The sequence below is a fragment of the Pinus tabuliformis genome, chromosome 2_1 (assembly GCF_031772625.1).
Source record: "Pinus tabuliformis cultivar Carrire ecotype Pingquan chromosome 2_1, CPIR1, whole genome shotgun sequence".
Classification (NCBI taxonomy): Eukaryota; Viridiplantae; Streptophyta; class Pinopsida; order Pinales; family Pinaceae; genus Pinus; species Pinus tabuliformis.
The window spans coordinates 932268612-932284128 of NC_142299.1; positions in this window are offsets into that span (position 1 = coordinate 932268612).

Below are 15517 nucleotides of genomic sequence, written 5' to 3' on the forward strand. Positions count from 1 at the left end.
TTGCTCTTCTTCTGTTATAGGATCTTCGTATATCTTAGGAGGTTCACCTATAGGTTCTTCTGGATCACTGCCACCAAAGAAGAGAGAAGGGTGACTTAGTGATGTGGTGGGGGTGTTGGGTAGGAATTTTCCGGTATTGTCTCTGTTCCTACAAGGCATGAAATGAAATATTTTTGTTTGCTTTTGCTTTTTTTTCTGCTTGTACCTGAAAAACTGAAATAGATTATTGCAACTAACTAAAATCTATCTTGCTGAAATGAAAATGCGAAATTCAAATGAAAGCAGAAAAGGACTAATCTATTTTGCTGAAATGAAATTGCAAGAATGAAATGCTAAGCTACGCTTGCAGAATTGAAATTGCGGAATTGAAATGCTAATCTACGCTTGCAGAATTGAAATTGTGGAATTGAAATGCTAATCTACACTTGCAGAATTGAAATTGCAGAATTTAAATGCTAATCTATGAAAGCAGGAAAGGTCTAATCTACTTTTCCATAAATGAAATTGCAGAATGGAAATGAAATAAACTACTTAGCAGAAGGTTGTAGTAGAAAATAGAAGAAAAGCAGCAATCACAAATGCTCTGGCGCTTCCCCGGCAACGGCACCAAAAAGATGGTGGGCTCCAGTATTGCAAAAATAATGCTACAACTCCTGGGACTCCCTTCTTTACTTTTATCAACCCGGTAGTTCATAACAAACTTGGAAGCGACGGTGCTATATGCACAAGTACTAGTTCTTGCCGCAGGCTATCACTTGATCAGCGGCACAAGTCCGCTAGGAGCTTAAGCCAACTTCTATGAGCTCTTAGAAGAAGCTTTTAACTGTGATGGATGAAAACTAACTCAACCAGAGGCTAATCTACTTGCAGAAAGAAGTTGAAAGCTATAAAGGAACGCAAACCCTAGCAAACCCTAGTTGTACCGACTAACCCTACTGGTGCAAGTAAAAGGATGAAAGCTATAGAAATCGATGCCATTAACTTCTAGAAAGGTAAAATGCATGTGACTAAGCTACTTCTAAAGAGAAATATGAAGAAGACATCATTTTTCATTTTAGATTAATTTGTCAGAATTATTTTGCATGTGCTTTAACTGTTTTTTACTGTGTAGAGGTTGATTGGCGAAAGGAAATGGAGTAGGTGCTTGCAAGAAGTTGGGAAGGTTAGAAAAGGGCCTAAAGGGTCCCTAGCACCCTTTCAGAGAGTTTCACAGTGCTCGGATCCAAGAAACCTCTTTCGTGAGCTTCTATAGGAAGTTTGCAGGGGTTCTACAGGATGTTCTGTGGCTTCTACAGGATGTTTCTACAGGATGTTCCGAAAGGGAATTTTGAAGGGTTGATGGTGGAAGAAAGGTGAAGAAGTGGGTATAGAGGTTGGATGATGATGTGGAGGGGTCCAAGACCTGGCGAACGAAGCGAGTGAGTGATAAGGATGGTTGGATTTGTTCAAGGAGGGGTAGAGCAATGTTGCACAAAAATATGGAAATTAGGTCAAAGTGAGGGAACGTGGCAATTGTGAGGAAAGAATCAGAGTTGGGGGACAGAGCAGATGGTATTGATGGAGTAGGGGTAGGCAAAGAGGTATCACAGGTGCTCTGCAAGTTATTTTCCCAAACTATTCAATCGAAGACTCGAAAAACCAAAGACCTAGCTACTTTAACCTAATCTGACCTGAATATCAACAAAGGAAATGAATAGAATTTTATTGCAATGAAATCATGTGAAATAGCTATGCAAACTAAGCAATCAGGAACCTGAACATGTAACCACAACTGGTATCAACTTCTGCAAATGAAAATTTAACACTAACAATTGCATGATGAAGCAAAAACAATGTTTTTGGTGGCGGCAAGGACACCTTGGTCTCAGCTCATGGTCCCATAGAGGGAGAGGTGAGATCAGGGGTGCTTGATGGCATTTTCTGAAGATCTTATCTGTTATTAACCTATCAAAACAATCTGAACATGAAAATCCTTTTTAATCATCAACAATGAACTAGGTAACCAAACAAGACTGTGATCTACTTAACAGAAATTATTTTGCAAAGACATTAAAAGCATATAACAGTACACGAAGGAGGCCTTGGCACTTGGGTTGGGCCCAACCCCAAGAGCTACAGGCTCCTAAGAAAAGCTCAGAACTGATGCCAAATGAAACTGCTTTCCATTATTCAGAAATAACCATGTCACAAAGAAAGTTCTATAGCAGAAACCACAAAATGAGCTGAAAGACTAACATCACTATAGTGCAAAATACAACTGCTCAAAAAGTAACCTACGAAGGCCGAAAGCCTTCCTATTTATGCACTACGAGGGTCTCCAACAGCCCTCCTTAACTCGAGGGACTCGGCTGCTCTAACTGCCAGTGATCAGTCACTTTACACAAAACTGCTCGGCTGCCCTTGGGAATTCTTTTCGGTGGCCTACTGAACTCCGAGCTGAGGGTGGAGAATTCAAGGAAGGGGCCATTTAGTGCAGGAGACACCCTTCCTACGAATCCTCACCCTTGCTTCTTCATGCTTGGCTGTCATCTGGCTCATAAATGCTTGGCCTTGGTCCAAAATTTGTCCAAAAATCTACAATAACCACGTGTTAGCCTTCTTGGTCAAGTGACTATTCTCATTCATTCAACTAACATAAATATACTCAAAAAACATGCATAAACTATGAAAAATGGTGGATTGATGAAGAAAAATAGGCAAAATGAGCCCAATAAGTTACCCATTTTTGGGGCTCATCACCTAGTAGCCTTAGATCCCTTTTGTATCATTTTCTTTTCTTCTTGTCACTTCTTATTCACATGTATCTTTTGTTCTTGCTTCTTTCAATTTCTGCATTTAGTATTAATGATTTCTTGTTGTAGTATTGGTTAAATTGTTAATGTAAGTTCTTTTGCAGGATCACAACATAATTTCATTCTTGGAAAATATTTGGAAGGTCATATTAATCATTGAGCTACTTGGACTAGTTTTATTATTCCCAAATCTAGATTTCTGGAACTCCTTTGTGGCAAAGAACAATAAATTTCTACTATTTTTTAGAGCACGCTAACGATCTTAAATTGAGTTGGTTCCACTTGAATTATATCACAAAAACATTCTATTTAATAAAAAAAATTACCTCATTGCATTTGCACTTGATTAGGTTAGGCATTTGATAGATTTACTAGCTCACTAGCTCTCGAATTTCTAGATTTTAGACTAGTAATTTTCCGTTATTTAATAAATCTTTCCCATCTATAGATGAATTTGTGGATAGATGCAGAAAATAATGTGTGTTGTTGCAGGATATTCTACATTTCAGGGAGACCTCATCTCATTCGCCTCATCCAAGCCTCATCCACCCATGTCGCCAAAATCCACTAAAATCTCAATCTGAATTCTTGTTTTATAATAAAAATTTACATTTCCATTGAGAAAATCTACCCATCTTGAAGCCCTTGCTTGAGTTCTGGGTAGTGTCCACCACCTCCATGCCTTATTCTTCTATTATCCACCTTTCCCAAGCTCCATTCCACCTTTTAGACCACTTCCTAAGCTTTCAACCTGTTTTTTGTAATAAAACAGGGGCTCCTCTAGGAACTAGTACATCCTGTAGACATCCTGTAGCGGCCTGTTTTGAGCCCGAATTGAGAAAAATCATCCTTGAAGCTAGGATTAGGCATCTAATTGACCTCCAAGCCATCAAAACCATTGTACCCCTTTTCCTCCACACATGTCTCCCCTGACAAAGAACAAGGAAAGATTAGCATTTGCATTTATAAAATGAAAAGATAAAGAAAAATAGTTCTTTTTATTTCTTAATTAGCACATGCATGCAACAGTTAATACTCCCTAGATTAGATTCCATGCTTAGTTAGTTTAAATCATCACATGTGATAAATAGGGTTGATTTAGGTTTCTTTTACATTTAGTTCATGATCTTTATGAAATTAGAATATGTTTCTTTCCTTGTACTTTATTTCTTGCAATAGGTTAGGGTTTCCATTTCGAGCAGTTCATTTTCTCAATTAGTTTAGGATTTGATTTCAGTTCATGCACTCCCTTACATCATGATAGCAAAGGAAGGACACATTGTATGTTGCACATAAAGTTCTGAAACATCTTAAGTTTGTACAAACCCCAGGTTGATAATTAAAGTTAGTAGCCTTGGGAGTTGTAGCATTCTTATTGCAATACCGAGGCTCATCAGCTACTTCTTATGTAACAACACTGCCTGCAATTTCTTCTACTACTGGAAATTCTTCCATCAGCTTAGTGGTCCATGTTGGTTCTTGTTTAACATCATCGACTACACTTCCTTCCACTTAGATTGCCCCTGTTTCCAAGTTGGTAGTCGATGCTAGTTCTTTTGTAGCAGTTTTGCCTGCACCTCCTTCTACCTCCATTTCTTCTTCTTCCAGGTTAGCAGTCATTGCTGGGTCTTGTTAGCTCTGCTACATTTTATGACATCTGATGGGTGGAGAGCAGGGGTGGTAGCCTTATTTCATCTCTTATGAAGGCTCACAGAGATCGGTTCCTTTTCTATTTAATTCTCCTTATAGCTCCTGCTAACCTCCGTTTCCTCCCTCCTCTTAAATCCTCCTTATTCTCTTTAAACCCCTTTATCCTTGTTTTGGTCTTAAAACCCCACCTAAACCCTTTTTTACCTACTCCCGGGCATATTTTGTTTATAATGTTATTAAACCCCGCTTACCCTTTATAAACTCTGTTACATTTTATAAAAGCCCGAAAGCCTTTTAAACCCCGCATAAACCTTATATGTTTATTCCCAGGCGCTTAAGTTTTAACCTCGGTTCATTTAACCGCACATATCATAAAATTTATGACCCTAAGCTTTAATAAAGCCCGGGCCCACCCATACCTGTCACATCAGCCAACAAACATGAGCATTAATCTGTGACCGTCCGATGATCCATTGCTTGATCCAACGCCATACGCAACCCCCGCTCCCATGAACTGCTTGTTCGTTAGGGAGCGAGGAAAGCAGTTTCCCCACCGTCCCGTCAGACACGCGTCACATTTTCGTTCCATCGCACCGCCCTGTAAAAATACCGCCATAGCCCGAAAGCAGTGCAGGGAAAACCTTTTACCGCCCATCCTGCCTATCCCTCGGCCGTTAACGTGCTTGCTCCTTTCGCTCCTGACCACCGTCGGATCTGCCGCGTCCAGATCTGACGGCCCTAATTTCTTCATCCGCCTATCTTCCAATATCCTCTGTCAAATGATCTCCACCATCCGATTACATGATCTTACGGTCTTCGTTTATTCCATCATCTGCCTCCCAATTCCTCCCGCTTCCGATCTCCGCCGTCCATTTTCTCATCCAACGGTCAATATTCATTTGCAGGTCATCGTCTAGTTTCATGAAATTTTCAATGTTTTCGGCTTGTCTCGTGCACACAGAAAAGGAGGGAAGCCATGATCCAGCGTCCTACGCATTAAAGACCTCAGCTACTGTATTCAACGTAGTGTACCTCCGAAGGACAAAAAGGACCACCTTGAGCAGATAGATGACTGCAACAGTTATTGAAAGTCATACAAATAATACTTCCCCTGTTCAAGGAGTATACCAGAGTACAGAAAGAGCCGTTTTGTTCATTAAAACATTCAGATTGTAGCAGAAGACCCATATCTAACTGTAAATACGGTTGGTGGTCAATTAAGACACCTCCACACATAGCCTAGCAGAGTAATTTTGTAAACAAATTCTATATATACCCAAAAAAATGATGTAATCAGGTTGATGGGTGTTATTCTGTTGTAACGTTCAACTTCTATAGATTGTAACTGATGTGATACCTGCAGCGTCTGGTCTTCATTTTCAGCTGATGCAAGCTTCTTTTGCTATTAATTGCTCACTGTCCACTTCTCTTTCTTATTCCAGGCTGTGCCTGTTTTACATTTATTCATGTGCTGTTAATATTTAGCATTAGAGGGGCTGTCATCCCACCTCTGTGTTAGGATTTAGCATGTATCATTGAATTTGTTAGCAGGTTTCTGTTGTTTTAATACCAGAGAGCTGTCATCCTGTCTGTGTATAAGGAAACAAATTTACAGACCTTTTAACTGGTTGCACCCGGCCATCACAGGGTCCTGTGCATCCGCTGGTGTGGTCAGTCTTCTCCATTATCACCTTATCCTCAAGCTATGAGTAATTGGTGGTCTAAAGCCTTGTAGTCTGGGGGTGTTCACCCATGTCCAGGGTCAATCACAGTAGAAGTGGTTATCTGGCTTGAATATGCAGCATTTCTTTCATTCATCCACCATTTTTCCAACATTTTTGTTGAGTTTGTAATGTTCTCTAGCATCTCTGAGATACAACCTAGGAGAGTTTCTTGGGGTGATAACATTAATTGGCGCCGTTGCCAGGGAGAGGAGAATTGAAGCTCAGCTTCCCTGGAGAACGACTTAGTGTCAAGCTTTGATGACAGACAAGGTTTGAACACAATTTCTAGTTGTAATTATCTGTCTAGCGGCTCCATTGGAGGAAGAACATCATTTGGCGACTCCACACCGAAGTTCTGGCTCAGCTTGTGAGACAAACTTGAAGAAATCCACAGAAATCACCAGCTGAACCAATGCCTAAACTTGAGAGGACTGTCAAAGGAAAGAAATCTTCATAAAAAGGGGCATCAGGATCAGGTAAGCCTAAAAAATCTCATTCTTCTCTGAAAGACAAAGTTATTGCTGAAGATTTACAGTTTGAAGATTTTGAAATCAACACTGTTAATAAGGAAAAACCTTCAGGGATTTGTTCCCCCCCTTGAGCAGTTAGTTCCCCTTTGAATCTTAGTCCAAAGAAAGCATCCCATTCAGTCCAAAACATCCCTTTATCTCTACCATCCATCACATTACTGCCTATCATTCAATCTGCCAGTATTCTTCCCAATATTCCAATCATGGCAGGGCAACAAGCACCTACGAGGATAGAAAGAATTGTAGGAGCCAGATATGGACCTTTAGTCTTGCCTGTGCCTTTAAATCCTATGCCTGTGGGAGAATATAAAAAATATATGCCTAAATTCACTGGCACAGAGGGAGTGACAGCAGAGGAACACCTTGAAGCTTTTTACAGTTATGCTGATAATTTAGATATAAGTGAAAATGATGTGTGGATGAGAGTTTTTGTCCAGAGCCTTGATGGAGAGGCTAGGAAGTGGTTTAGAGAATTACCCTAGAGATCTATAATAGATATTGAAGCATTAGATGATGCATTTTTGAAGCAATGGTGAGATAAAAAGGACTTGTTGTATTATCATACTGAGTTTGGTAATCTGAAGAGGGAAAATGGTGAATCTTTACCTGATTTTAATAAAAGGTTCAATCGAATGTATAGTAAGATACCAGCTAAGGTAAAGCCTACTCCTACCTCAGCCAAACTCACTTATGCCAATGCTTTTGACTCTGATTTCTACCTGTTATTGAGAGAAAGGAGATGTGCTACGCTGGCAGATATGCAGGATGCAGCCCTAGAAGTAGAATCCAATATCATGGCTACAGAAAAGCTTAAAAGTCAAGTTGATAGGAGAATACAGAGAAATCAGGCTTCTGCTTCTTCTTCAGAGCCTAAATTGAATAAAATGACCAAGATGATAGAGTCATTGGCTGCTGAAATTTCTAAGCTGAAAATTGAGCAGAATTCAGGGAAAACAAGGCAGCAAAATACATTTGCTTCAAGAAATCAGAATCCATTCAGAAGAGCAAATGAGCAGTTATAGATTATGTAGAGGGGTGAAGAATCAAAAGAAGATCAGAAAGTAAAAGCTCCCTTCCAAAATGTAGTCATGGAGGAGGAACAATTTGAAGAAGATGAGGATGAAATTCACTGCATGGAAGATAAAGGCGGCGCTACATTTTTTACATTGGCTGAGTATGAACAATCATTGCTGCATGAACAAGACAGCCAAGAATGGGACAAAGGAGCTGTTCTACAAACTGGTGACCAGCAAAGATATAATCTGAGATCCAATGCAAAGAATGTCAAAGAAAATTCTCCCCAAAGAGTTGTTGTTTAAACAGAACCACAGAATATGAAGCAGAGAAGACCAGCAGCTGATCCAGTCTTCCTCAAAGCTCCAGTTCAAGAGTTAAAAAGTTCTGATAAATTATCTTCTTCTTTCAACTTTGAGTTAGAAATTCAAAAATTGAAAATATCTGTGCCTCTGGTTGAGTTGGTGAAGAGTGAAGTGTTTAGAAAGCCCATCCTTGAAGCCCTTGAGCTAGAAACCAAACAAACCTCCACTGACTCTGTTAATTTGCAAGATGACAAGCTTGCTATTGTGCTCAACCCCATGATTGAACCTGCTGATAATAATTCCCCATGTTTTTATGTCTCATGGACCATTCATGACAAAATCCTCCACAATTTCCTGCTAGACACAGGGGCCAGCCATAATTTAATTCCTAAAGCTGTCATGGAAGAGTTAGGCTTTGGTATCACTAGACCCTATCATGATTTATTTTCTTTTGATTCAAGGAAAGTCAAATGCCTAGGATTAATCAAATATCTGGCCATTACTTTAACTCAGCTGCCCATGAAGAGTATGATGATGGATATTGTGGTAGTAGATGTCCCTCCTAAGTTTGGCATGTTGCTGTCCAGAGGGTGGATTAAGAGACTAGGTGGGACATTACAGAATAATCTATCTTATGCAACTGTCCCAATGTTTGGAGGAGAAAGCAAGAGATTTTACAGAGAAGCACAGTTGGCATACATCATTAGTGATGAGAAGAATCCTACAAATCATCCCATTTATGCAGTGGACACTGATTTTGGAGCATGCATTCTCCAAATAGAAGAATCTTAGAAGGACTCAATGCAGCGTAAGAAACCAACAGTTCAGGCCGAGAAAGAGCAAGGAAGTCAGATTTTGGAGATGTTCTTTGATGGAGCATGTTCTAGGGAGACTGCAGGAGCAGGGGTGGTGCTAGTATCTCCACAACAAGGAAGCATTCAGCTGTCTTATAAGATGGTTTTTCAAGTCACAAACAACATAGCAGAATATGAAGCACTGCTGTTGGGCCTAAATGCAGCAAAAGACAGAGGAATTAGAAGCATAAAGGTATTTGGAGATGCTGACTTAATCATTCAACAAGTAAATAAAACATTTCAAAAAAAGCACCCAAAGCTGAAAGCATACAGAAATGAGGTATGGAGAATCAGGGATTCCTTTGATTTTTTCTATATTTCATATACTCCTAGAGGTCAAAATCAGCTTGTCGATTCCCTTGCTGTTTCTTCCAATCTGTTTATACCTCCCATGCCTGCCAAACTAGTGTATGAATTCCAAATGAAGTATAGGCCTTCCTTGCCTGATAATGTCCAGCATTGGAAAGTTTTTGAAGATGATGATGAGATAAATAGGTTTCTGCAAGTCATTGATGAGTTTTCTGAAATGCAAATTGACCAAGAAAATGAAGTCTTGGAAGAAAGCCACCACTCTCAGCTTAGAAATAAAATTGGTAAAGACAACATTGTCCAACTTCCTAGTAACCATATTCCTAAGGGTCTAATTCCTCTTGAAAGACTGTTTGACCAAAATGATGTCCCTTACAAAGCTGCCAAAAAAGAAGACCAATCTGCAGTCTGTAAGCATGATATAGGAAGTCCAGGTTAGCCTAGATATGTAAATCTGTCCACTCATTTGTCTGCTGATCAAAGTGCTGAATACTGCAATTTAATGAGGCAGTTTGCTGATGTGTTTGCCTGGGAATATAGTGACCTGAAAACTTATGATAAGAATATAATTCAGCATAAAATCCCTCTGGAAAAAGACACTATTCCTTTCAAACAGAAGCTGAGACCAATAAATCCTATGCTTCTTCCTCTAATTGAAAAAGAAATTAAAAAGTTGTTGGCTGCCAAGATCATTGTTCCTCTCAGGTATTCAAAATGGGTAGCCAATCTAGTGGTGGTGAGGAAGAAAAGTGGTGAAATCAGACTGTGTTGATTTCAGAAATTTGAACAAATGCTCAAAGAAAGACAACTATCCTCTGCCAAAGATGGAGCATTTGCTGCAAAAAGTCTCAGGAGCTAAACTGATGTCATTTTGGGATGGATTTTCAGGCTTTAATCAGATTGTTGTTCACTCAGATGATCAAGAAAAAACTGCATTCACCACTCATTGGGGCACTTTTATGTATGCCAAAATGCCATTTGGATTGATAAATGTTGGAGCCACCTTTCAGAGAGCTATGGATATAGCATTTGTGGGAGATAAAGAAAAATTTGTGCTTATCTAACTTGATGATATAACAATTTACTCCATCAACCATCAAAATCATTTGCAGCATTTGAAAAGAGTGTTTTTGAAGTGCAAAAGGTTTGGAATATCAGTCAATCCCAAAAAATCTCAATTTGATTTAAATGAAGGCAAGTTGTTAGGACACATTGTGTCCACTGCAGGTGTTCAGATTGACCCAAAAAGAGTCAAAGCAATTCAGACTTTATCTGTCCCTAGATCAAAGAAAGATATCCAATCCTTTTTGGGAAAAATTAATTTTGTCAGGAGGTTTATTCCAAATTTTGCAGAATTGGTTAAGCATGTGACCTCAATGTTGAAAAAAGGATCAGAGGTAAGATGGACTGATACAACAAGACAATCATTTGAGTCTATTAAAAAAGCTATTATGGAGGCTCCCACATTAATAAGTCCAGACTACAGCAAGGAGTTCCACATATTTTCTTTTTCCTCTGAAGACACCATTGTAGCAGATTTATTGCAGCAAGATGAAGAAGGTTCAGAACATCCAATGGCATTTTTCAGAAAGAACTTGAGGGATGCTGAATTAAGGTATGATATTATAGAAAAACAGGCATATGCTCTTATTAAATCCTTGAAGGCTTTCAGAGTTTATATCTTGCATTCAAAAATAATTGCATATGTGCCTTCTGCTGCAATAAAATATGTCTTGACACAACCTGATGCTGATGGAAGAAGGGAAAAATGGATTGCTAAAATGATAGAATTTGATATAGAGCTGAGGCCCACAAAGCTAGTAAGAGGTTAGAGGCTTGCCAAGTTATTGGCTGAAGAAAATTGCAGGTCTTTGGACATTGATTTCCTATATGAAAATGCAAAAGATTTTCAGGTAGAAGAGGAAAAAACAGCTAAAATAGAGAAAAAACAATCAGTGGCCGAGAATCTAGCTTCGTGTGGTTGGTATTCTGCAATAATTAATTTCTTGTTGAAGCTAGAAATCCCTTTAGAATTTACTCAAAGTCAAGCTAGAACTTTAAAACTCAGGGCAGCAAAATATTGCATCAATAAAAATCTGCTCTACTGGAGGGATCCATCTGGAGTATTTTTAAGGTGTCTGGACAAAGATCAGTCAAAAGAAGTTATGCAGGAGTTTCATAACAGCATGTGTGGAGGGCACCATTATTAGAAAACTACAAGCCCATAAAGTTCTCAGAGCTGGGTACTATTGGCCCACTTTATTTTCTGATGTATTTGTTTTTGTTAAATCTTGTGACAGGTGCCAAAGATTTGAAGGAAAACAGCAGTTGAAATCCCTGCCCCTAAAACCAATTCAGGCAAAAGGACCCTTTCAACAGTGGGGTTTGGATTTCACTGGGGAAATTAATCCACATTCCAGTGGCCAACATAGGTGGATATTAGTAGCCACTGATTATTTCACAAAGTGGATTGAAGCAGTCCCTACAAGGAAGGCTGATCATAATGTGGTCATGAAGTTTTTGACAGAGAATATCTTCACCAGATTTGGTTGTCCACAGAAATTAGTCACAGATAATGTAGCAGCCTTCAAGGCCAAAGAGTTGGTGGAAATGTGTTACTCAATGGGTATCAAGCTTGTTCATTCCACCTCATACTATCCACAGGGAAATGGTCCAGCAGAATCCTCTAATAAAAGTCTGATCAGGATAATTAAAAAACTGTTAGAGGACAATAAAAGGAATTGGGATTCAAAGCTCAAGTATGCGTTGTGGGCTGACAGAGTGACCATTAAGAGATCCACAGGCAATTCTCCTTTCAAGATGGTATATGGTACTGAGGCTATGTTTCCAATTCAGCTAACTCTCCCTGTGGCAAAATTCCTTCAAGAAGAGCAGGAAGAGAATGAAGACATGGCAAGAAGGATCACTGATCTAGCAGAAATACATCAAATTAGAGAACATCTAGTTGAAAAAGTTGCAGCACATCAAAGAAAGGTCAAGGAAGCCTTTGACAAAAGGGAAAAAACAAATAATTTTCAGGTTGGTGACTTGGTTTTGAAGTGGGATGCATTAAAGGAGAAGAAAGGCAATCATGGGAAATGCGATGCTTTCTGGACAGGGCCTTTCATCATTTCATAGGTTCAAGGGAACAACACCTTCATACTGAAAAGTATGGAAGGAGAGACAGTTTTTGATGGCTCTATTAATGGGCGGTTTTTGAAAAATTATGTTGTTTAAGGTCTTTTGGCCTTAAAGGCTGTAAATATTTTGTGTTTATCAGTTTTGTGCAGGCAAAGTAGACTCCATGCCCAATGGAACACTAGGAATTTTGGTTAATTGGTTTTCAGCTGGAAAGGCAATGGTCTACAGGTTCTTGAGACCTCACAGGGAGGATCTCATCCCCAGAAGGAGCCAGTGTTAGCTCTGCTACATTTTGTGACATCTGATGGATGGAGAGCAGGGGTGGCAACCTTGTTTCATGTCTTATGAAGACTCGCAGAGATCAGTTCCTTTTCTATTTAATTCTCCTTATAGCTCCTGCTAACCTCCGTTTCCTCCCTCCTCTTAAATCCTCCTTATTCTCTTTAAACCCCTTTATCCTTGTTTTGGTCTTAAAGCCCCGCCTGAACCCTTTTTTACCTACTCCAATGTTATCAAACCCTGCTTACCCTTTATAAACTTCGTTACTTTTTATAAAAGCCCGAAAGCCTTTTAAACCCCACATAAACCTTATATGTTTATTCCTGGGCAATTAAGTTTTAACATCGGTTCATTTAACTGCACATATCATAAAATTAATGACCCTAAGCTTTAATAAAGCCCGGGCCCGCCCGGACCTGTCAAATCAACCAACAAACATGAGCGTTAATCCGTGACCATCCGATGATCCAACACCATACGCAACCCATGCTCCCGTGAACGCTCGTCCGTTACGCGGAGGGAAAGCGGTTTCCTCGTCGTCCCGTCAGACACACGTAACATTTTTGTTCCATCGCACCGCCCTGTACGAATACCGCCATAGCCCGAAAGTGGTGCGGGGAAAACCTTTTACCGCCCGTCCTGCCTATTCCCCGGCCATTAACGCGCTTGCTCCTTTCGCTCCCGATCACCGTCGGATCTGCCGCGTCCAGATCCGACGACCCTCATTTCTTCATCCGCCTATCTTCCGATATCCTCTGTCAAATGATCTCCACCGTCTGATTACATGATCTGACGGTCCTCGTTTATTCCATCATCCGCCTCCCGATTCCTCCCACTTCCGATCTCCGCCGTCCATTTTGTCATCCAACGGTCAATATTCATTTGCAGGTCATCGTCCAGTTTCATGCAATTTTCAGTGTTTTCGGCTTGTCTCGTGCACGCAGAGAAGGAGGGAAGCCATGATCCAACGACCTACGCATTAAAGCCCTCAGCTACTATATTCAACGCAGTGTACCTCCGAAGGACAAAAAGGACCACCTTGAGCAGATAAATGACTGCAGCAGTTATTGAAAGTCATGCAGATAATACTTCACCTATTCAAGGAGTACACCAGAGTACAGAAAGAGCCATTTTGTTCATTAAAACATTCAGATTGTAGCAGAAGACCCATATCTAACTGTAAATGTGGTTGGTGGTCAATTAAGACACCTCCACGCATAGCCTAACAGAGTAATTTTGTAAACAAATTCTATATATACCCAAAAAAACGATGTAATCAGGTTGATGAGTGTTATTTTGCTGTAAGGTTCAACTTCTAGAGATTGTAACTGTTGCGATACCTGCAACGTCTGGTCTTTATTTTCAGCTAATGCAATCTTCTTTTGTTGTTAATTGCTCATTGTCCACTTCTCTTTCTTGTTCCAGGCTGTGCCTGTTTTACATTTATTCATGTGCTGTTAATGTTTAACATTAGAGGGGCTGTCATCCCACCTCTGTGTTAGGATTTAGCATGTATCATTGAATTTGTTATCAGGTTTATGTTGTTTTAATACCAGAGAGTTGTCATCCTGTCTGTGTATAAGGAAACAGATTTACAGACCTTTTAACTGGTTGCAACCGGCCATCACAGGGTCCTGTGCATCTGCTGGTGTGGTCAGTCTTCTCCATTATCACCTTATCCTCAAGTTGTGAGTAATTGGTGGTCTAAAGCCTTGTAGTCTAGGGGTGTTCACCCATGTCTAGGGTCAATCACAGTAGAAGTGGTTATTTGGCATGAATATGAAGCATTTCATTCATCCACCATTTTTCCAACATTTTTGTTGAGTTTGTAATGTTCCTGAGCATCTTAGAGATACAACCTAGGAGAGTTTCTTGGGGTGATAACAGGTCTAATGTAACAACATCGTCTATGGCCCCTTTCTCAATTGGAGATTCTATTGCAGCCTACTTTGTCACTAATGCTTCCACTTATTTGGCAGTCGATGCTAGTTCTTGTGTAATACTGTCATCTGTGGCTTCTTCTTCTACCACGAATCCCTCTTGCTCTCTGGTTGGCATCATGGCAACAAGTTCTTCTTCTGTCAATTTAGTGAATTGTGGCCAAGCCATAGAATTTTGTGATAGGGCATGCACCACCAGCAACCTGACAAGCCCATGGTTTGTGAGGACCGCCAATGGTTGCTGCGATCGACAAGAAGGCTATGCCATTAACTGCAGAGTATTCCATAAGAAATGTGGCATATCCAGAGAATGCACATGATGGAACCGAAGGCATGAAAGAAATTTAAAATGATATTTGAACAGGGTAGCAAGCCGCCCTTCACAAGTGATGTATCGCACCATAAAATACGCGACCTCGACCCATGGATGTGGAAAAGACTTCCAATCATATCCCCTTCCCTTTTGAACCACAATCTCCCCTGCTTGCAAGAATAATTTCAGAAATTCTAGTAGAGGCGATTTCTAGGTGAACCATTTCTGCCCACATTGCGGAAATTCACGAACAGTCGAAATAATTTTCTCTGTGACAGGAATGTCTAGCCCACGAACTCTGGAATAATTCTCGTCCAAGTTCAACGCAAATTCGACTGTAATAACTTCATCGAATCCCTGCAACCTCTCAAAATAGGTATGCCACCCCGCATTCTAAAAAACCTGCCATACATCCGGATGGCGTCAAAGCTGCACTGTATATTCAGGTTCATGCCTAACATATTTCCCACCCATTCTGCAAATTACTCTGTAGCAGAACTTGGAGTAGCAACAAAACCGTTGATGAGAGCATTAGCTGGTAACATTTCGATGACAGGGATTGCAGTTGCAAGGGATGCAGTAAAAGGAAAATATGGGTGAATATTATGGAAAAATCCATGGTGGATTATGCATTAGGGGAATTTTGAAGTCTAAAATGGGCCTCCT